The 22,694-nt window shown below is 41.9% G+C and overlaps 1 protein-coding gene and 1 long non-coding RNA gene across 2 annotated transcripts in view; both read right to left on the bottom strand.

Annotated features, from left to right (window-relative positions):
- The window catches only part of RAB11FIP3 (RAB11 family interacting protein 3), a 177,127-nt gene that overhangs the window by 138,375 nt on the left and 16,058 nt on the right, over nt 1-22,694 (bottom strand).
- LOC122456038 lies at nt 11,323-22,028 on the bottom strand. The gene is made up of 3 exons (XR_006274651.1): nt 21,662-22,028; nt 16,725-16,731; nt 11,323-11,333 (listed from the first exon to the last, which is right to left on the bottom strand). It is a non-coding gene; the product is annotated as an uncharacterized LOC122456038 (long non-coding RNA).

Genomic DNA, 22,694 nt, shown 5'->3' with positions numbered 1-22,694 from the left:
GCCACGGCATTAAAGGGTAAGCAGGGTCTCCAAGGATCACAATGGGCATTTCGACTTCCTCCATGGTGATCTTCTGGTCTGGGAAAAAAGTCACAGCTTGCAACTTCCTGAACAGGTCAGTATTCCATGCACCTTCCCAGGCCAGCCTGTGTTAATGTCAATGAAATGCCCACAGTGATCCACAAGTGCCTGGAGAACCATAGAGAAATACCCCTTCCTATTAACGTATTCGAAGACTAGGTGGGCTGGTGCCAGAATTGGAATATGTGCACCATCTATCGCCCCTCCGCAGTGGGAAACCCATTTGCGCAAAACCATCCACAATGTCATGCACATTGCCCATCTGGTTCTTCCGAGCAGGATGCGATTAATGGCCCTGCAAAGTTGCATCAACAAGATTCCAACGGTTGACTTTCCCACTCCAAACTAGTTAGCAACAGATTGGTAGCTGTCTGGAATTGCCAGCTTCCAGATTGCAATCGCCATGAAAGTGGCTTTTTGCATCCGAAAGTTCTGCAGCCACTGCTTGTCATCCCAGACTTGATGATGTGATCCCACCACTCAGTGCTTGTTTCCCGAGCCCAAAAGTGGTATTCCACGGTGGTGAGCATGTCCGTGAATGCCACAAGCAAACTCTTGTCATATGAGTTACTCAAGTCGATATCATCGTTGGAGCCCTCACTGTCACTTTGGATCATAAGGAATAACTCTACTGCCAAACGTGATAGGCTGGCAAGACTCGTCAGCATACTCAGCAGTTCAGGCTCCATTCCCACAGACCGAAAGGGAAGACAATGCGTGCAGTACAAAAAACATTGAAAGACTGCGCCAAATGTGGATGGAAGAACAGGGATTGCTGGGATGCAAACCAATGCATCACAGGATGTTGGGACAGGACCCAGATTGCCCCCACCCCCTTCCCACAAGCCACAGCGCCAGAATGGGAAGAGGTGCTCTGTGGGATAGCTGCCCATAATGCACTGCTCCCAATGCTGCTGCAAGTGGCCACGCCAGTATGCTTGCAGCTGTCAGTGTGGACAGACTGCAGCGCTTTCTGTACTGTGTTCTCTGAAGGTGGGTTTTAACCCAAAGCGCTCTACAGCTGCAAGTGTAGCCATGTCCCAAGGCATTGTTTCCCAAACTTGGGACGCCGCTTGTGATGGGAAAGCCCCTGGGGGGCCCGGCCGGTTTGTTTACCTGCCATGTCCACAGGTTCAGCCGATCGTGGCTCCCACGGGCCGTGGTTCGCTGTGCCTGGCCAATGGGGGCTGCGGGAAGCAGCGGCCCGTACATCCCTCGGCCTGTGCTCCTTCCCGCAGCCCCCACTGGCTAGGCACAGCAAACTGCAGCCAGTGGGAGCTGCGATTGGCTGACCCTGCGGACTTGGCAGGTAAACAAACCAGTCCAGCCTGCCAGGGGATTTCCCTGCACAAGTTTGGGAAACACTGCCCTACGGAGTTTGCACCAGCCAGGAGAATAAATACTATTTGTTTACTTGTTTTAGGGTTTATCTGGGGGTTTTAGGGTTTATCCACATAACAGAGCAAATGTCTGTAGGATAGTAAAATGGGAATGTCAAGATAGAAACTTGACCTTTAGGAAGTTGAGATGTTTCAGACTGAGCCCTGATCTGTTTATTCCAGGTTCTTTGAGCCTAAAAATAAGACAGGGAATAGGTTGTACAAGATGGAGGATTTCATTCGTGTCCTGGCATTTCCATGGGTTGCTCAAGATTGGGAATGGAACATGGGATTTCACAACCTGGCAAAGTCCCCCTGTATGGACAGATTCCAGTCTGATGTTTGTCAACCCAACCATGGGATCCCATATGCTTCGAAACCCACAGGCCTCAGTACCAACTGATACTAGCTCTGGGTCACTCGGATGTAGGCCCCATATATGACCTCACAGTCCAGCTGCCCTTGATCCCTAGACCTGTGTCCACTCCCCACCAAGTCCATAGTTGCTTAGACACGTTTCCCCCGCTCCACCTGGCTGTGAGCTCTGGTTCAGAGTTAAAACCTTCAGGGGCCTTATGGCAGAAAAGCCAAGAACTCAGACTTTGCACAGGAATTCTTTAAGCACAGATGCTTCACTCTTAAAGCATGCTAAACAGTACAAATCTTTGTACAAAAGAAAGTCCAGTATTTCCCCACACACACCCCCCTCACCTTTGATCTCTCCCCTCCTGTCAGTTCTGGGTTTGGTCAGCATCTCAAGGCTAGGCGATCTATCCTGCACAGCAAGAGGCAAAGCATCATGACAAGAAAAAAGACCCCTCTTTCAAAACAGTGCTTCCACTGGGAAAATTCCAGCCTCCAACCTCCCAGCACCTTCTGTGTAGAGACAGTCAACGTGAATGGCTCAAGCAGTAGAAAACCCATTGTTCCAGCAGGGAAGAGTCATTCGTTGTTGATGACCCTAGATTGCTCTGTGCCAGCTTCTCAGACAGTCATTCAGTTATGTGTCAAGACCTCACTACAAAAGGGAGGCTTTAAATTTTCATTAAAAGTTACAATAAGAAGTGGAGTGGCAGAAAACAAATGACGTTCACAGAACAAGATGGAGTTCACAATTTGACACAGGCCCAATCCATCACAAGCTGTGCCTGTGATTCTTGCATAGCTTCACAGGAGACCCTTTCTGGGCAACCTCCAGTGACCTCATTTGGATCAGAATTATAGTGGTCATTTCCTGTCACACTGAAAGAGCCTGGCACCAATCAGGGGCTTAACTCCAGACAGTGCTAGCTAGGAGTCATGCAGATTGCTTCCAGAGGAGCAGCCGTGTTGGTCTGTATTCGCAAAAAGAAAGAGTACTTGTGGCACCTTAAAAAGAAAAGGAGTAAGGAGTACTTGTGGCACCTTAGAGACTAACAAATTTATTAGAGCATAAGCTTTTGTGAGCTACAGCTCATTTCATCGGATGCATTTGATTGCTCTGCTGCAATTCAGGACAGCGACTAATCTTGCCTCAACAACCTGCATGTATCGCACTTGCAACGTGGCATTTTCTCCCATCATACTTCAAGGACTGCTTCCATTTGCCCTATGATCTACTGTCTGGCAGGAGCCAGAATTGTAAGACAACTTTTCCAAAGACTCTGAATAACCTCAGCTTTCCATAAAGTTTTCCATTTTAGTGCTCAGAGAATGGGGAATTGATTTGCTTGAGCAACTAATCTTAAGGGAAAAGCCCCACAGACCTGTGTGAAATAGATTGCATCTCCCCCACCCCCATCTTTTTCCAGGGAGAAGTTCTTAGGCTGTGGGATTTTTGTATTGGGAGGGACCATATTTGCAATATTGCCCACCATAATTAACATTGGGTAGCAAAGCACGAAGACTGTGTGTCACATGGTGTCCATAGGTTTCAGAGTAGCAGCCGTGTTAGTCTGTATTCACAAAAAGAAAAGGAGTACTTGTGGCACCTTAGAGACTAACAAATTTATTAGAGCATAAGCTTTCGTGAACTACAGCTCACTTCATCGGATGCACCGTAGGTTTTTTTTTAATTATTTATTTATTTGTTCTGATGCCATCTGAGTTCTCTCATGTCCAAGAGAGGGGGCTAAGGTGATGTCAGCCTGAACTCGGCTGCCCATGAAGAGCCTGTACAGAGCAGAGGCCACTCTTTCACTGTAAAAGTCTCCCCTGCTTAGAAATGGTGAATCCCTGCCCACCAAGAAAGATAGCCATGTTCACCTTTTGTAGTGAGGTCTGGCCATATAACGGGACGGATCCAAGGCTGCCTGTATTCCTGGAGGAAGAACTGAGGGCGGCTGTGAATCAAGCCTTTCAGAACATGACGGCAATGCTGGCTCCGAGGGAGATGGCTAGCTCCACTCCTTCAGAAGAGCTCTAGGCTTCTGAGGCACAGGGTGCGGGTCTTACATTGAGGACATGCAGCAGCAGTTCCATGAGCAATACTTTGGAAAGAGCATTAACTTAAATAAAAAAACAAAACGCTCTCTTTTGGTAGTAATTTTAAGAGAGTGTCAAAAAAAAAAAAAACCCACACACCACACCAAGCCAAAACAAACACATTTAGCGTGCAGGTGGAGTGGTTTTTTTAGTGCACCTCACAGTTATAAATAAAGCAGGCACCAAAACATACCAAACGTTCCAGCCACATTCCAAGCATACTTCCAGCAGTGCCCATAAGATGGGTAGGGCCATAAATATTCCTAAGCTTCGGGCTATTTCATTGGGCCTCTGATACACTAAGGCCTTATCTAGAAACTTTTCTAGAGCATGTATCACTATACCATCTACGCATTGTCAAATGTCAAAAACATTGCTCCCTATTGACCGCAAGCCAATGGGGAGGAGCAGAACAGCCTGGCTGCTTACAAGGACAGAACCACCTGATCTAAGACGTGTGACATTGCAGAACTTCTCATTCTAACAGGAGTCAATCAAGTTTTCTGCATCAGCTTTTGAATGGTTGGCATGATCAAGGTCAAACATCTAAAAACTTCATTAATACCATAGACAAGGTGGTGTGACGAGAAGGGTCTTCAGCAATCCCCCTCACTGTTGTTTAATCATCAAGTCTCTTATTCCAGTAACCGTAAAAGGATAGATCATGTTGGCAGCAAGCAAATTGCAGTGCTACTGTATAGAAGCACTGCAATCTAGCTATAGGTGCACAGACAAACCACTTTTCTAGAGGGGTTTATCCTACAAAGTGCTGAGCACCATCAATTCTGAAAGCTGCCTCACAGGATCAAACTCCAGGTCAGCTAAGTTTGGGAAGCCTAAATGAGAACACAGCATTGGGAAAAGAGAATCACCTGAGAGAAATGTTACTGCATATGAAGCTGAATTACTCGTTAAAGAGGGCAGTGATTCTTTTTATATGCTACAAGGTAACTTCACTTTCTGTGCTCAAAGAAATTTTGCCATTTGGGAACTAAGATCACAGAATTATCAGAGTTTTAGCAGAAGAACTGTTCTTTCTGGAATAATCATCCAGCGATTTAAGGATCTTTGTCTACTGGAGAGAAAACACACACACCAGCAACTAACATTGTCAAAGTTTTACAGGGGGGGGGAAAAAAAAAAAAAAAACCAAAAAAACACACCCCTTTAAACTACCAAAGATATTATCCAAAAATATTTAAATAAAAACAGGTTTATAAACCAAGATAAAGTTTCCTGTGTTTTTAAGATAAAGGCATAGTTTTGTACTTTTGAGAGAAGTACTACACAGAATCCTTGAGGGTGACTTGCAAAGGAAAATAAAGTTGGTTTTGTAACTTCTTGTTGTTGTGGTTCTTTTTGGATGTACGCACATGGCCTAAAAGGTTTTCCCCTCCTGGGCAGAGTTGATTGTATTTGTTATTTTACTTTCAAAAATAAAAAGAAGAACAATTCATGTCTTCCTCTTCTTGATGGAGAACTCACTAAAGTTGGAGAACTGGTGAAAGCATTCTCAGCTTTTAATAGAAGTAAGGAGGATGTTTAGTATTTCATAAAGAGACCTTTTCTCACAAAATGATTGACAGGTGTGAAACACAAACAAGTTTTGGAAATGACTAAAAGTCCCTCTCCTTTGCACAGATTTCACTCTACTTGTGATGTCCAACAGGCTGGTGCTAGCCCATTGGGGGCCTCTAAGCAGGAATATTTTTGCTCCTCCCTCCCCCAAATACTAAAACAGGCAAGTTCTTATAATAAAAAGTGAATGGGGTGCCCCCCTTGAGGAGCTCAGGGCCCTAAGTAATTGCTTAGTCCGCTTATGCCTGGCGGCGGCTCTGATATCAAACCTCCTAAATATATAGCTTTTGGAGTATCTTTCAGGAAAAGGCACAGCACAGAAGATGTGAATTGCAAACGTAAATAAGGAGCTGGAAGGACAAGTGGCTTCTTTCATGCATCATAAAAAGGACACAAACCCAGTTCTCCCCCCCCCCCGACAATTCCCAGCAACAGTTCCAGTTACACAATATTGATTAGGACTCACATTGTGAGCAACAACCTAACATGAGAAATCAAGGGCTTTAACAGTTGTAGTAACTAATTGCTTTTGAAATTAACCAAAAATGATACATCTTCCCTACAGTTTCAAAATCCTTAACTTTCAATGCTTTGAAAATGTCAAGGTAGATTCTTTTTTAATCTTCTGCTTCATTAGTTTCACCTTCCTTACCAAAGTTTGTATTTAAAATTATCTTTTAAAAGTGTTTTGTTAAGCATTTTTGGTTTCCTTTTTTTTGTGCCCAGATATTTATTCCTTTTTCTAAATCAGATCAATAGGTGGTTCTATTATCTTTAATATAAGACTAAACCAGAGAGTTTTAAAATAATGCAATTAAACTCTTTCAAAATGTTAAAGTCACTAGCCAACAATGAAGTGCTGCCTCTAATGTAGCATAACACTGTAAAACAGCACTATAAAACACTTTTCCTTCCCCATTCAGCTAAGCAGTTACATAATCCTCAACTACAGCAGAGATGAGAACCAGCTTCCCATGCTGAAACTAATGCTATCTACAGGGCGAAGAACCAAACTAAACTAGACAGTGCTCAGGCCAGCAGCTGCAAGGGAGATGAAAGCATCACCCTTCAGTTTGCTTAGTTAGATCTTCCTTTTTGAAGCAATAAAACCAGTGAGGTCTTAATTGCACATTAATGAGAAATGGGGAGAAATGTTAGTTGAAACTAGGGTGACCTCAAGAGGTTCGTAACAACACAAGAGGAAGTGGAGCATTTTTAAACTCAGTGTTTAATTAGAAATATGCACTAGAAAGGTTTGCTTATTTTAAAATGAGTGCTACATCACTCCTTGTTTCAAAGAGTATTAAAAAAAATTACACTTAGTGAAATCATACTAAATTGTATAATTTTATTATTGAGCGTTAGGCAAGCGACAGTTCTCTCTGCAGGATAATACAGTGCTGTTCAGTTTGTGCTGTCACACATCAAGCAGTTCTAATTAGATCACATATGATTTGTAAGTCATTGAGATGCCACATGCCTGTTAGAGGAAGAGGACGGACCTTTATGAACATGCCATATTTGTGTGGGCTCACTCTGTATCTATTTATCTGTACTTTTGGAAAAAAGAGTGATTGGTAAGACACAGGCCTGGTGTAAGTGTAACATGACGACACGGCAATGTGGCATACTTCCCAGAGGCCTACAGCCATAATTTGATCTACCATGTTGGACACCCATATCCAGAAGCATTGTTTAGCCAATATAAATAGCAGACCAGCTAAATGAATTGGTAAAGTTAGGTTTGCACCTTCCCTGACTAGGTTTATAAGTGAGTAATTAGCTAAGGTATTTGGTGTTGCGGAAAGCATCCAGAGATGCCTGAGAGCAGGTTTCTGTTCTGCAGCAATTATAGTTAATTAATTAATCTTTAAAATATCCTCAAGGGACTGGATCTCATTACAGCGAGAAGTGATGGTCAATTATGACTGAGCAAGGCAAGATTTGTAAGTGGTAGTATTTATCTGCAATTGCCGGGGTAGTGCACTGCTCTTTGCATTTTTTTTTTAGAAAAGCCACAAATAGATCAGAAGCACAAGCTGATAGTTTTGTCTGTTAAAGCTTTTTTTGTAAAGGTCTAGCATAAATAATGCTCAGCTGGAATATTTCTGCAGCATGGAGAAAAAAACAAGTTCTTGCATGCATGTCAGATCATACATAGTTTGTCACTTTAAACCTGACATGGTATCAGGATCCCTCATACCAATAAGAAAGTTAATTAAAAAGAAGAGGAATGATGTGATCACAGTTCTGTTTTGTTCCCATCTCCCCCTGTGCCAAAGGAGACTCAAACCTACTTCTTGAGGCTAATATGAAAAGACAGAGGAGAAAGTCCATAAAATCATAGAACATCAGGATTGGAAGGGACCTTAGGAAGTCATCTAGTCCAACCCCCTGTTCAAAGCAGGGCCAATCCCCAATTTTTTCCCCAGATCCCTAAATATCCTCCTTAAGAATTGAACTCACAACCCTGAGTTTAACAGGCCAATGCTCAAACCACTGAGCTATTCCTCCCCACAAGTTGTTCACTTCACACTAATCTGTCAGAAGCTCCAAGGAAACAATGGGTGAGATGCATTCTAAAACTGAGTGGAATAAGCATCTCACTTTCAACCCACTTAGTCATTATGCTTGAAATAAAATCAGGACAGTTTTAAAAAAATTTAAAATAAATAAATACAGAAACAGAAGTCAACACAAATGCTCAGCATTATCTCATAGGCCTGTCCAAGTTAATCAGTGATTGGAACATGCAGACTCCCTTCCTCTTTTCTCTCCCGGGGAGGGGAGGGGACAAAACAAAAACAAGAAAACCAACGAAATTTTAGTTATTTAAGAAGTCCACTTTCAAGTACATTTTTTCTTTGATTTAGCAAGACAAAGCCTGTCTTGGCACATGTTGGACGTTTGATATATGTCACCGAGTTCACTAGCTTTGTACAGGGATCTCTTACATGAATTACGTTAATTAAAAAATATTCTGTTCCAGGCATCATGACTAGCCATTCACAGAATCACTCTCATTCAAATGCTAACACAGGAAGTATTCGGACTTCCACAGTCAGAAGTTGCGTGCAATGTGTCAGGAAGGGAGTAGATTCACAGTAAAATTCCTTGCCTCTAGGTGAATACCCCCACTAACAGCACTGTGAAGTATCTGAAGATAACGATGAGGCAAGTTGTGGAATATTCCATCTTCTTTAAAAGTTCTATTTAAAAGAAAAAACAAAAGGAAGAAGTGCATTTAAAGTTAATCAAGAATGGAGACTGAACTGAAAAGCCATGCAGCTGACTAAATAAGTAGCCTGTATATAGGATAAATATCTTACCACTCTTAAAGCAAGGACATTTTTAGAATAAGAGCCATATGGATTGGGAGTGTGGAAAAAACAAAACAAACGTTCCTTCAAAACCTCAGATTTCAACAGGAAGGAAAGACTGGAATCCAAGCCAAAGTACATATACAATTCTAAAAAGGAGGTGGCCAACACCCCTACAAGCCAGCTGAAACAAAAAACAATGTACCCCCCCCTCCCAACCAAAAACCCACCAGCAGACAAAATTGATTAGGGCTAGTAATCTTTCGACAACTGGCTTTTTTGAACCTCATAGGATTTACACCCCCCTTATACAGGGTTACACACTCTTATTGAAATAGGACCAATGCAGGAAACTTGTGTGCGCTTCATCATAATCCAAAAGACTGCAGGACAAAAGCTATGTAGTAGATGCAAGTATGGGGTCGGGGGGGGGGGGTGGGGGAGGACACGATTTCTTACTTTGAGGATATTCCTCAGCAAGATAAACTGTTATCAGAGGTGCTGTGGTTTCGCTCCATACATAAGACTAGGTGGAGAACAAAGTTTTCATTATGTCTTTCATAGTAGATAAAGTCTGAACATGGATTTCTAAATTTCTCTATTAAGTTTTTTTTAATTAAATCACAAAATTTCATACATTAGATTAGTGGGGGGGGGGGAAATCTGTAAAAAGGACTGATTGAAGACAGCTTCTTAGAAAAACAGCAGCCACACAAAGAAAAGGAGCCTTTAATCATACTGTTTAAGGAAGACATTCTTGATTTCTTGCCACCCAAATCTCAATGCCAAACAAGGGACTCTCCATGAGCAGGCACTCCCTGCTGTCAAATACATTTGGCCAAACCAGTTTGAAAGTGGAGCAAGTTCTCCTCCCAGTTATAGCTTCTCTTTTTGCAGCAGTTTCAGTTTAGAGTCAGAAAACTCTGGGACACCAAGAAGCTCTCAAAAGCTTTTATGGTTTAACAGTTCACAAGTTCTCCAGCTGCACCTCTTTGCCCAACCTGAAATGGCTAAAGCAAGGTCAATCAGGATCATATCAAAGTCTAAAAGAAAGCAAAACATTTTCTCAAAGCTAGAGTGTAAACTCTACATGGACTTTTAGATTTGATTTTTGAACAGCGATGAATAACTTAGTAAAACATGGAGGGGCCACATAAAATCCACAATTCAAAGCCAGCGCTTCCTCTAGCTTTAGTTAAACTCTCTTGCAACAAGACATCCATATCTACCACTGATACTCCTTCTGTAGCAGTGAGCAAGTCTGTAAAAGGAAAAAAGTTCCAAGATAGAAACAAAATTACAATCTCCTCCAAACCAGGACAAACAGTGACAAAAGGAAAGGTTGATAGATCTGACTCCTAAAATGTTTGTAATAAAGCTGACATATAGTTTCCATATTTTAATCTTGAAAACAGTGGGAGTATAACAATATCTAGTGACAACCATGGAAAAATACTGCTCCCATCATATGAATAGAGAAAAGCCTTTTGAAGAATGATAACCAAGTGGACAGCTAGTACATAGGACACTAGATAGCATGAGTAATATGGGAGTTTCCACTCAATCATATTCACAGAATCAGAAATAACGTCCTTCATGCAGGATTTGCTTCACCGCCCACAGAAGAATTTCCACCTCTCAACCCATGAAACTTGGCAGATCCACTACTGCCAGAGGCCTGCTCTAGACAACACAACTCCTTTAGAAGTCAGGCCAAACACAAAACACAAAAGAACCTATCCCTTTTCGTGGATCCTATTATCACGCATTCTTTAACATGCCAAGGAACTTCACAAATCTTGATTATAAAAAGGTGAATACCACAGAGGACAGAGTTGTACCTCAGCATTTATGGGTATGTGATAGAGACTTACCTGGACAACTAAGAGGGATAAACATCAGAAGCATGAAGTCAGACCACCACCGAACATGCTCATCACTTACTAAAAGTCTTCTAAACCTAAGCACTGGGTGAAGCAGGGCATTCCTACGCAGCAGCAGAAGTATAGGATAAGACATTCATGAGCTTTCTTGCTGAAAGTAAGCTTTGGAGCTCACAATGGAGACCAACTTGCCCCTTCCTAAAAAACTGAGGCTGAGTTAATTACAAACAAACATGGTAAACTTATGGCTTAAAAAGACAAAAAGATGTTTAATGATTGGGACAATTAGATATTTTGAATGAATTCTTGCAGAGAAATATGCTGTTCACCTGAACTTGTAGAAGTCTGATTGAACCAATCAACCCTTTCAAACACCTGTTGTCTAGATGAGCAATGTAATAGTGTAGAAAGACCTGACATCTTACTACGCCTCTAGTGATTCTGAATTGATATTTTAAAATTCCATACTATGCTAGCTTTATTGAGAGGAAAATAAGTTACCCATTCACAAAACTCACCCTCTGATTTGTCAACTGCAGGCATTCCCAATTCAACCTAAAATGGGAATAAAGTTGTTCTGCTTCTTACATTTTCCACCAGTAATAAAAAAATTACAGAGTGAAGGAGACCTCTATTTATGCACAAAATAATTGACTCCAGTTCCCATAGTTGTACTGGTTCTGCAAGTGACAATGCTAGTAAGAACTTGGCTTGGTCAATCAAATAAGCAGATAAAGATTCAGAGACTCCCCTGGGAGCAGAACTACTGAGTAGAACAATACCATTCTTACACAGTCAATTCTGTCTAGAGCCATGTTTCCAGACTCTCCCAACTTCTAGTGATCCTTCTTACAAAATCTTCAGAAAGTTTTTTTGTTCACTAAAAACTGTCCAAAGCAGACATCTTGGACAAATAGACCAGTCCACAGAATCAGAAAAGGTCTCTGGAAAACAAGCGAACAGAGAATAAGCTGATGTTTAGATGGACTATACAACCTAAAAGACGCAGGACTTCAGGAAGGAACAAGATCCTAGTGGGATCAAGACCTTCCAAACATCCCTAGGGGAAAAAATTGCAAAAGCAGGATTTAAGAAACTAAAATCTTTTTTATTTTCATGGGTAAACACAGAGGAAGCAACACAACTCAGATGCCAGATGTTAAACAGTGATACACATGCAATACCAAGAAGTGGATGCCTTCTGAAACAGAGATGCCTGCAAAATAGTCACAACTGCTTGCATCTTTCAGCTCTCTAGGCAGATGGTAAGTAGCACAAGGGAGTCAGATAAGCCGCCATACCCTCTCAGTAAAAAGATAGTTAGAACATTAACCTCAAAACATGCAGCCATTCACTAACGAGAGAGAGTGGATGAAGTGCGATGGTAAGAATTTTTGGGAAGGGACATCATCTCCTTAGAATCCACAGTTTTGTTGGAAAATTGTTTATCTATTATTAGTATAATCTTAGATGTTAAGATACTTAACGAGTAGATATAAAAAGTATTGTCCTATTTTTTTCCAGTTTATTTTGTGCATTTGGCAGCCCCACATCACTCGTTTGTGTGGGTCTTTCACAGAGCAACTGAGGAAAAAGATTTTTAAAATAAGAATAGGAAAATATAAACTGCCAAACCACAAAAATTGGTAAGGGGATTGCAGGGGTAGGTATAACATCTGAAACTACTTCACACAATTTAAGTGACTAGTTTTCAAGTTCGGTCCTTTTAATCTAACTTTGTCAAGAACCATTTACATTAGCATATAAATGTTTAATAATAATAATCCTAAAACTGACTGTAATTGCTATAGTACATTTGTTCTTACTTGGAGAGTAAGTCGCTTTAACAATTGCATCATTGCCTTATTGTGCCAAATGGAAAGAAAAACCAAAAACTATACAACAGTGTTTCTGGTGGCTATGCTGTGCCCAGTCTTGACAGCTAGCTGCATCATTTCATCCAATGATCTTCAGCACTTCACTAGGTAGAGTGAAACTCAAAGTTCTCACCGTTGAGTTCACCATGGTCCCACCGAGTCCACCAATACCGTGCATAATTAAATTACACCCCTCTTGATTTCAGGTTAGGCACTCAGTAACAAAGGCAGTAAAAGCACAAGGTGCTGACCATGCCTCCAGTCCTTCTTTCTGGAGCTGCCTTTGTCCTCCATTTACTCCTGTCTCCCTAGACCCCTGATGTTGGCATCTTTCCTTAGACAATAAAAGGACAAAATTTCTCTCCCACCATTATCAAAACCCCTCTGACAGGAAGTCGTCAAGGGATACATGCTTGGGGACAGGCTGAAGAGGGATAGTACATTTAAAATTAATTTTGAAAAAGCAAAAAGGAGAATTTCCTTCCCTCGGTCAAGTTAGTGCTGTATGCCTAAAGAACCATATTCATAACAGTTTCTCTATACCTTTAATTTTCAATGCTGGCCTGGGGGCTTTGGATTTTGCTGCATTTGGTGGCTATCCTACTAAAGTCATTAAGTTAATAAAGCATGTAGGATGCAATTTCAATCACACAGCTGAGTGCTTCAGTCTAGAGATTCATTTGATAGCTAATCCTCAAAAGAATTCTAGAATTGACTAAAGGAACCCTCTCTTCACTACATTTTTGTTCATCAGGGCTGTCAGGCCACAAAATGACTATGTCAAGCAAGTATTTATAGTCTAGAAAGTTTCAGTTAGATCTGTAGCATACCCAGCAGTTGGAGATCAGCATGGTATTATTTTGTTTTTAAACTGACATTTATCATGGTATATTAAATACATCATCTTAAAAGATGCTCAAATACTGCACAGACTTGTGAATAAACTGAAAAATAATGATTATGTTGATTTATCTTCTAAAAGGTGTTTAAACTGATGATTTGTTTAGAACGAATAGCAATAATCATTTGTACCACATAGTTCTAGGTCAAGGTTTTTCAAAATTTGGGTCATGACCCAGTACTGGGTCACAGCATGTAAGGCACCGGATCGCTCTGGTCAGTACCACCAACCAGTATGTTAGAAGTCCCGTTGGCAGTGCTGCCCAGGTAGAAGCAGGCTAGTGCCTATCTGTTCCGACACCATGCTGTGCCCTAGAAGCGGTCAGCAGCGGGTCCGGCTTCTAGGCAGGGGGTCCATGGGGCTCTGCACACTGCCCCAGCCCCGAGCACCGGCTCCGCACTCCCATTGGCTGGTTCCTGTCAAATGGGAACTGGCGGGGGTGTCTACAGGCAAGAGCCGCCTGGAGTTGCTTGCGTGCCTCCTCCTAGGACCCGGACCTGCTGCTGGCCACTTCTAGGGTACAACGTGGTCCACAGTGCAAGGACAGGCAGGAAGCCTGCCTCCGCACCCCAGCTGCACCGCTGACCAGGAGCCACCCAGAGGCAAGTCCGTGCTCCAATCCCCTGCCCTGGCCCTGAGACTCTGCTCCCCACCTTCCCCCCAAAATTCCCTTGTTGCCTAGTGACTTAAATTCTTTCAAAATGTTATTGCATTATTTTAAAACTCTCTGGTTTAGTCAGATATTAAAAATAAATATAACCACGTATTGATCTGATTTAGAAAAAGGAATAAATATCAGGGGACAAAAAAAATAAGGAAACAAAACAAAAAACACTTTAAAAGATCATTTTAAATACAAACTTTGGTGATGAAGATGAAACTAATGAAGCAGAAGATTGAAAATGTCAAGGTGGATTCTTTTTTAAAGCCATTAGCAGTATAGTTCATTCTCTGACTTCCATGACATTCAAGTGTGAGGGTCTCTAGGGCATGTCTGATGTACTCAGGATGGTCCTGTCCTTCTGTGGAATTTTTGAGAAGTACTGGGTATGTGTGAGGAGTCCCCTGGCCTTAAGGAAGCACACCTACCGATAATGTGCACCATCAATAATCTGGATTACCGTAGTGCCTTGGAGCCCCAGTCTCCGATTACACCCTCACTACGCTAGGCACTGTACAAAACACACAATACCTTCTTTCAATAAAAATAAAAAAAAAAAAAAGCGTGTCTACCTTGCACTTTTTCATGGAAACAAATGTGATTGATACTGCAGGAAAGCAAACAGGAGTTCCTGGCTCCCAGCAGGCTAATCTTGCATCTGCCACAGGCTTCCCCTCAGACTTGGAGTAAAACCAGTTCCCTCTAAAAGAAAGAGTACTTGTGGCACCTTAGAGACTAACAGATTTATTTGAGCTTAAGCTTTGTGAGCTACAGCTCACTTCATCGGATGCATTCAGTGGAAATGAATGATTCCACTGAATGCATCCGATGAAGTGAGCTGTAGCTCACAAAAGCTTAAGCTCAAATAAATCTGTTAGTCTCTAAGGTGCCACAAGTACTCCTTTTTCTTTTTGCGAATACAGACCAACACGGCCGCTATTCTGAAACCACTTCTCTCTAGATTTGACTCCAATTCCATTTAAAAGGTAGAATGTTTCCAACAATTAGCACTCTGGAAAAAACTGTTGGTTACTAATGAAGGAAGAATTTCTGGCAGCGAAGGACTGAAGCTGAGGAGGGCTGGTTATAGGAGAAAGGCTCAGTCATTGGCTGACAGCTCTTAATGATAGTCTCTGTATCAACTAATCAGGATGAACAGGATAGTCCATGAGGTCCCCATCCTCTCCTCGGTGAATTTCCTCAACACACCTTGTCATCAGGGCTGATTCCCCACTCTGCCACTTCAAGTGCAGAAGGTGGGGGCCCGCAAGGACTTTAAAAATTAATACGGGCCACTACAGACTTGTATTAAACTTGCAAGGTTATAGCTTTTCTCTGACCTTGGATAGGTACATACTGCCACCACCCAAGTGCAAAACCCCTTTGAAAACTCAGGAAGGAGCACTTGGGAATTCCTTCCTGTAGGGTACCCTCAAGCCCTTCCACTCCCCCTCCGAGGAAGAGCTGAGAAAGAAAAAAAACAAGGGAAATCAGCTGTTGCCACTAGCTAATTAAACATGTGCACAAACCTCAGACAAATTCAATTCTGTTCTTAAAAAGTTAGCTTTTATTAATAAAGAAAAGAAACATTTGGGAATTTAGGCTTTTTGTTAGGATTTTAAAAAAAAATTACAAGGATTAAGCATCAAGAATAGCTCTCCTGAGGTCGAGCTTAAAGGTTACAAGCAAAACAAAAGTACCTGGCTGTGACGAAGCGGGACTGTTCTTAATGCTTCCTCTGAATATTGTGGGGGGCACCTCAGTTTTCCCATGGCAGTTCTTAAGTATCTAGGTGGTGGGATAAGAGTATGATCCTTGCAGAGCCCTAGAAGGCAGGTGTGTGCAGGGGTCTGTACACATAGAATGGACAACACCCTGTTTCCTAGCAACTGATGTCCTGGGCCCTTCCCCCCTGCAAGGTGAGAGCTAAAGGGTTGGAGAACAAAGGAATCAGGTGACCTTCTGGCCCGGGAAAGGGACAAAGCCCAGAGGAGGAGGGGCTGGAGATAGTTTCAGTTTGGGGCTGGCTGGGGACGAGGAGTGAAGTGCAGACGTGGTTGTCAGGCTCACTGCCCCCCAAAATGGACCCAGCTGAGGGGTCCTGCTCTCTGCACCTACAAGCTCTGTGTTAGGCCCTGTTCTTGTCGTCTAATAAACCTCTGTTTTACTGGCTGGCTGAGAGTCACGTCTGACTGCGGAGTTGGGGTGCAGGACCCTCTGGCTTCCCCAGGAGCCCGCCTGGGCGGACTCGCTGTGGGAAGCGCACGGAGGTGCTGAGGATGCTGAATGCTCAGAGGTCAGACCCAGGAAGGTGGAAACTGTGTTTCCTGAAGACAAGCTGCTCACAGAAAGGAGACTTCCCCAGAGTCCTGACTGGCTTCATGGGGAGCAGTGCGTTCTCACAGAGGAAACTACATGCCATAACGAAATAAAAAGGAATAAACCTAATTGCCTCTTCCTCCACATTTCCTGATCTACTTACATATCTGGGGTTTTTAAATTAATAAATAGTTTCTAGGTATGAGATGGATGATTTTTTTCATACCTGGCCCAAACTCTTACAGTGTAGCTGCTCTGACACCTTCTCTCTGGGAGAACAAGGGACAGACAAAAGGGGAGTCTTCTTTCAATTTTAAGAAGTTCTAGCCTTCCCATTGGCTCTTTTGGCCAGGTGCCCACTCACTTCTTTTTACCTATGCATAGCAGTGAGACTTAACAAAAGCAAGTAGAGAACAGTTACTAAGAGGACTTTATCGCTAACTGGCTAGCTGGGTCCATTAAAAGGGAGCCACCTCCCCCCCACCCCTTCGTTTATCACACATCTCTACCACGACCAGCAGCTATGACAATACTGTGATTTGGGACTCTCAAGACATGCATTGTTAAAGCCTTCTATCATCAGGATGTAGCTCTTCGACCCCTGGCCACCTTGTTTGTTGTTTCCTTTTGGTTTCTCTTCATAGGAATATGGGCTCTTTGGAGCAGAAAGATGGCTTCTTTTGTATTCGTACACACCTAGCACACTGTAAAACTACTAGAAACAAAACCAACACACTATACTACCATATCAGATGTCAGGAGAATGGGAACTTGGGAATGATACTTTTGAAACCAACTCAGTTTAGAACATCAGAGGGATCAAGGGTTGAAGATACAGAAAGCTTCCTTCAGATTAGAGCAGATCTAGACCACGCCAGCTATGTGATAGACTGATCGCATCAAACCAGTAATCCAGATTTGATCCATTACCATTTCAGTCATCCATCACACATCTTGGCATCAGGGATTCAGTGGGGATGATCTTGTATGACAGAAGGATGACTGCAAGAGGACAGGCTAGGCTGCTTAGACCTATCAAGTCCAGCCAGAGAGTCTCCGTGCCAAGAATGATGGGGATTTCCCTCCCTGGTTTGAACAGGAAAGTCAGTCATACTCAGTGGCTTCAGTCAGTTGCTAAGAAAATTAAGTTTAGTCAGTGTCACAGACCAAGGATATCTACCTTCCATAGGTATATCTAAGGAACCTAGAACGCTGTTGTGTTAGTGCCAATATAAATACGTTTTGCAAAAAGCAGGTCCATAAACTGCTCAAATTCTCCTTTTGGAAGGGTTTTATTTCTGATCAAGACACGGATGTCTATTTCTGTTTTTCTAATGATTAATTCCAACAGTACTTACCTCCCTACCCCCCTTTTACTTGTAACTGATGATTCATTTTCAGAACATTCTTCAGTAGGTTTTATTCCAGAAACACTAAAGTTTCAAGAATGCCCAGGTTTGGAATAGCTGGGGAACTGCTGAGGAGATCAATGACAGATTCATGCCAGTCAACATGGGTTTATGTAAAACAGATCTTACAAAACTAATGATCTCTTTATCAACAAAGCTTGTAATCTTCTCAAAAAAAGGTAATAGCGCTGATGTTTTATGCTTAGGTGTCAAAGGCATTTGACTTGGTACCCCACAACATTTTAATTAAAAAACTAGAATGATACAACATGGCACATTCAATGGATTAACTGGTTAACTGATAGGCCACAAAATGTAATTGTAAATGGGGAATCAGCAATGGGTGTGTGTCTAATGGGATCAGTTTTTGACCCTATGCTATTTAACATTTTTATCAGTGACTTGGAACAAAGCATAAAATTATTACTGATAAAAGTCTGCATACGATACAAAAATTGGGAGAGTGGTAAATAATAGAGAGCAATCTGGATTGCTTGGGGGCAAAGAATATTTATTTTAATACAACTAAATGTAAAATGTATACATCCAGGAAAAAAATTTAGGCAAGACTCCCAGGATGGGGGACTCTATTCTGGGAAGCAGTGATTCTAAAAAAAATTTGGGGTCATGGTGGATTATCAGCTGGACTGTGAGACGCTATGGCCAAAAGAGCGAATGTGATCCTTGAATGCATAAACAGGGGAACCTCGAGGAGTCAAGTAGGAGCAGAGAGGTTATTTTACCTCTGTACTTGGTGCTGGTGAGACCACTGCCATAATTCTGTGGCCAGTTCTGATATCAACATCCTTCTCCAATTGTGGCTAAACTGGAGAGGGTTCAGAGAGGAACCACAAGAATGATTAAAGATTTACAAAACCTGCCTTATAGCAGTAAACTGAATAGATTGAGCTCTCTGAGAAAAAGTTAGGGATGACTTGATCACAGTCTAAATACCTACATGGGGAACAAATATTTAATAATGGGCTCTTCCAGCCACTGCATTGTGTTTTATACCTTTCTCTGCTGGATGGAAGTTGAAGCTAGACAAGTTCAGACTGGAAATAAGGAATAATTTTTTTAATTTTTATTTATTTATTTATTTTTTAAAACAGTGAGTGTACTTTTCTAGCCATTAAAGCCAATCCAACCATGCTTATGAGTAGAATTTACTCCCCACAGATGTGATCACAACACTAATTGAATGTTACTAAACACACAGACAATCTGGTTTACGGAGTAGTAACTTTAAACACTTACGAAGAGGAGATAAGACTGGGGGGATAAGGGATGAGCTCCAAGTTTGGGTAACAGAATAAGGGATTTTTCCACCTTTAGGTTGCCAGTTTATATCTATCCCATATTGTACTGAGTCCATGTGAAGATGGTTCAGTATACTGCATGAAATGAGTTGGAGTCTCAGTCCAGCAACAAGTGAACAGCACTCGGGATAACAAAATCACTACCAGAGTTGCTAGTAATTGGCATGCTTGACTCCCCACAATTTATGTAGCTAGACCCAGGTTTGAATGGGCATGAAAAATTAAAAAATTTTCCAAGCCACGTTTGAGAGCTATGTCCAGGCATACCCATCTTCTGTGCTGTTTTTATCTACAGTCTCCAAACTATCAACTCAGCCCCATCCACAAATGCTAACATTCCTTAAATAAAACAGCTAGAAGTGGAAACTAAAGTACTCTTGATCACTTACAAATAGATCAAGCAGAAGTATGGGGCCTTAAGTTTCTGTACTCACTTAACCCTGGCATTTAGGCCAAGAGAAGAGCCAAACTGCCAAAACAGAGGCCATGCCAAAATTCAGAGCTATCCACACAGGACTTCTTGTGGCACCTTAGAGACTAACAAATTTATTAGAGCTAAGCCTGCATCCGATGAAGTGAGCTGTAACTCACGAAAGCTTATGCTCTAATAAATTTGTTAGTCTCTAAGGTGCCACAAGTACTCCTTTTCTTTTTGCGAATACAGACTAACACGGCTGCTACTCTGAAACCACACAGGACTTGTTACTGCTACCGCAAAGCAAACAGAATGTTAAAAAAAAGCGTTGTTCTAAACTTACTTTAGAAGGACACAATCAACTGGAAACTACTCTTTTTAAGTAACTAAATTACAAGTACAGGCAGTCCTTGGACTTAAAGACACAGTTGGTTCCTGAAAATTGCATCATAAGTCGAAACGTCGTAACTCGGAACCACAATCCACTCCATTGCAGGACCGAACATTGTAAAGTTGTAAGTTGAATCAGGGTGTCAATTCAGAAACATCATAAGTGCTGTTTGTCATAAGTTGAATGTCAAAGTCAAGAACTGCCTGTAATATACCTGCTCTCTATGTCCCCCTGCCAATGTTTGTGATTTTACAGTCATTTTCTTACTGAAGATTTCCAATGCTGCCATGTAAAAAAGCCCATACAAACACTAACTCAAAAAAATAATTAAGCTGACTATACACAGAGTGCTCTTAAGTGCATAAAACAAAGAACTGAGCAAATGTTCTCCTAGTCCTGAAGATGGTATACTTCTAAAATTACCTTAACAGTAGGTAAAAAGGGAGACCTCATCAAAATCAGGCTACACTGTACTAGGCATTGTGCAGGCACAGAATCAAAGCTGGTCCCCAAACGGAAAGTTAAAAAAGACAGGTGCAAAAATTGGGTTTTTTTGTTTTTGGGTATTATAGACAGGAGAAGGGAGAAGGGCAGGCAATAAGACTAGTGACATAGGCCAGCTAGCGCACAGCATGTTGGTTTCTTATTCATTTGGAAAGGACTGTGTTTTGTTGGGCTACCAATTGTCTTTTAATTGTCTATTGCCTATTTTTTCTTCCTTTGGCTAGTCTCAATTTAAAAACAAAAAACCCACACACCACGAGTTCCAGGTTACCCAGTTTTTCTTCAAGCAGTGCCCTTCCTCAGGTTCAATCACTGCTGTTGCCACTTCCCTCCCCGTAAATACCCATTTCAGATTGTGACATATACCCAAATGTCAGATACAAAGAGATCCAGATGACAGAACACACACAATACAGTTGGTTCCACTACTCCCCCAGAGCAAAGAAAACTAATACCCTCTTTTCAGAGCTGCTCTGATGTCAAAGAAGGTGGTATGGAAACTTCACAACTGAGGCTTCAGAAAACCCCCAAACTTGCTGTAAATTCCACTTCCCTCCTCTTCTACATTCAAAGCTGAAGACTCTTGGAGTTTGCCACCATCTGGGTTTCTGTTTACAGCTGTGGTCACAGCAGAAGCACAGGAGCAACGACGGGATGCTGCCAAAGCAAGTTTGGTCCAAAACTTAGGGTTGTAAACATACAATTTGGTCACAAGAGACTTACTTTTTTATTGTTTGTTTAATTCCAAAAGGCAGCTGTTGATTTTAAGACCATCTTGGAGCTCTGCAGCTCAAACACCACAACACTGAATCCAAAAGCAAAACCCACTCTCAACAAGAGAGACACTGACTTGTCCAACTCAGAGAAATGCAAGAAAGAAAAAGAGCGTACGTAGTGAGTAACAAAACTAATCCAGTTGACTTGGTCTTACCAGTTTCAGTCATCTACGGTGTTAACAGCACAAGGGATTAGTTTACAATCATTTCACAACTGACAACATTCCTCAAGGATTTCCTCCCCAAATCACAGAAACAGCACCACCAGTAGCCAACATTGGTATATAGAGTAGCCCTACTTTAAGGCTTTGAGTGTTGGGCTGGAACCAATATATATGGTATCTCCCAGCTGTCCCATGGGAAAAGTGATTGTGACATTATTGACATGAACCGTGACTGTATAGATCCTTGTTGTAACCAAGGTCCTATAGCTGCACCAAATCTTGTACAAAGGAGGTCAAATAAGGGGTCTACGGAAAGGTTGTAATTTGTTGGTTATGATTATGCTGTCTGTATGTGTGTATCATTTTTGTATTTGAAGTTATGAATATTGGCTATGTACTTGTATCTCAATGTGTTTGATTCTAAGTAACATCAGTGAAGCATTTGGTCAGCTTCTTGAGAATGGGCAATTAGAATAGTCCTATCAAGAAACACTTGACAGACAATGGACTTTGGGAGACACCAATCCACATCTGAGCTTTCCTGGGAACATTCAAACTGGCATGTAAACAATGGCGTTGGCCTGCAAAAAGCTGAATATTCAGATATGTGACTTGCCCAGGTGTCTACAAACTCCATCTTGTTGCTGTGATTTTTGCACAGAAGAACAAAGGGGTTTCCACGCACAAGAGAGAATATAAAAGGCCCTGGAAGCCCCTCCATTTGGTCTTCAGCTGGCTCAAAAGATGGCCTCTCCACCCCAAAGAGATGCCTGAAAGAAACTGGAACAAAGGACTGCAACTCCCGGGGGGGGGGGCGGAAGGAGGGTGAGTAACTGCTGGATCCAGGCCATAAACCACAACATTGGTCTGAAGAGGATTGGGCCCAGACTAGGAAGGAGTCTAGTCTGTGAAAGAAGCTTATTGGAACATCTCTGAGGGCGAGATTTACCTGTATTCAGTTTCCTACTGTATTAGGCTTTGACTTGAGTGTTTTGTTTTATTTGCTTGGTAACTTACTTTGTTCTGTCTGTTATTACTTGGAACCATTTAAATCCTACTTTTTATACTTGATTAAAAAAAAATCACTTTTGCTTATTAATTAAGCCAGAGTAGGTAATCAATACCTCAGGGAGCAAACAGCTGTGCATCTCTATTGGTGTTATAGAGGACTGACAATTTATGAGTTTACCCTGTATAAGCTTTATACTGAGTACAACGGATTCATTTGGGGTTTAGGCTCCCAGAAAGACTGAA

The sequence above is a fragment of the Dermochelys coriacea genome, chromosome 10 (genome assembly GCF_009764565.3).
Source record: "Dermochelys coriacea isolate rDerCor1 chromosome 10, rDerCor1.pri.v4, whole genome shotgun sequence".
Taxonomy (NCBI): Eukaryota; Metazoa; Chordata; order Testudines; family Dermochelyidae; genus Dermochelys; species Dermochelys coriacea.
Note: the sequence above shows the minus strand (reverse complement) of the source record. Positions and strands in the feature narration are given on the sequence as shown.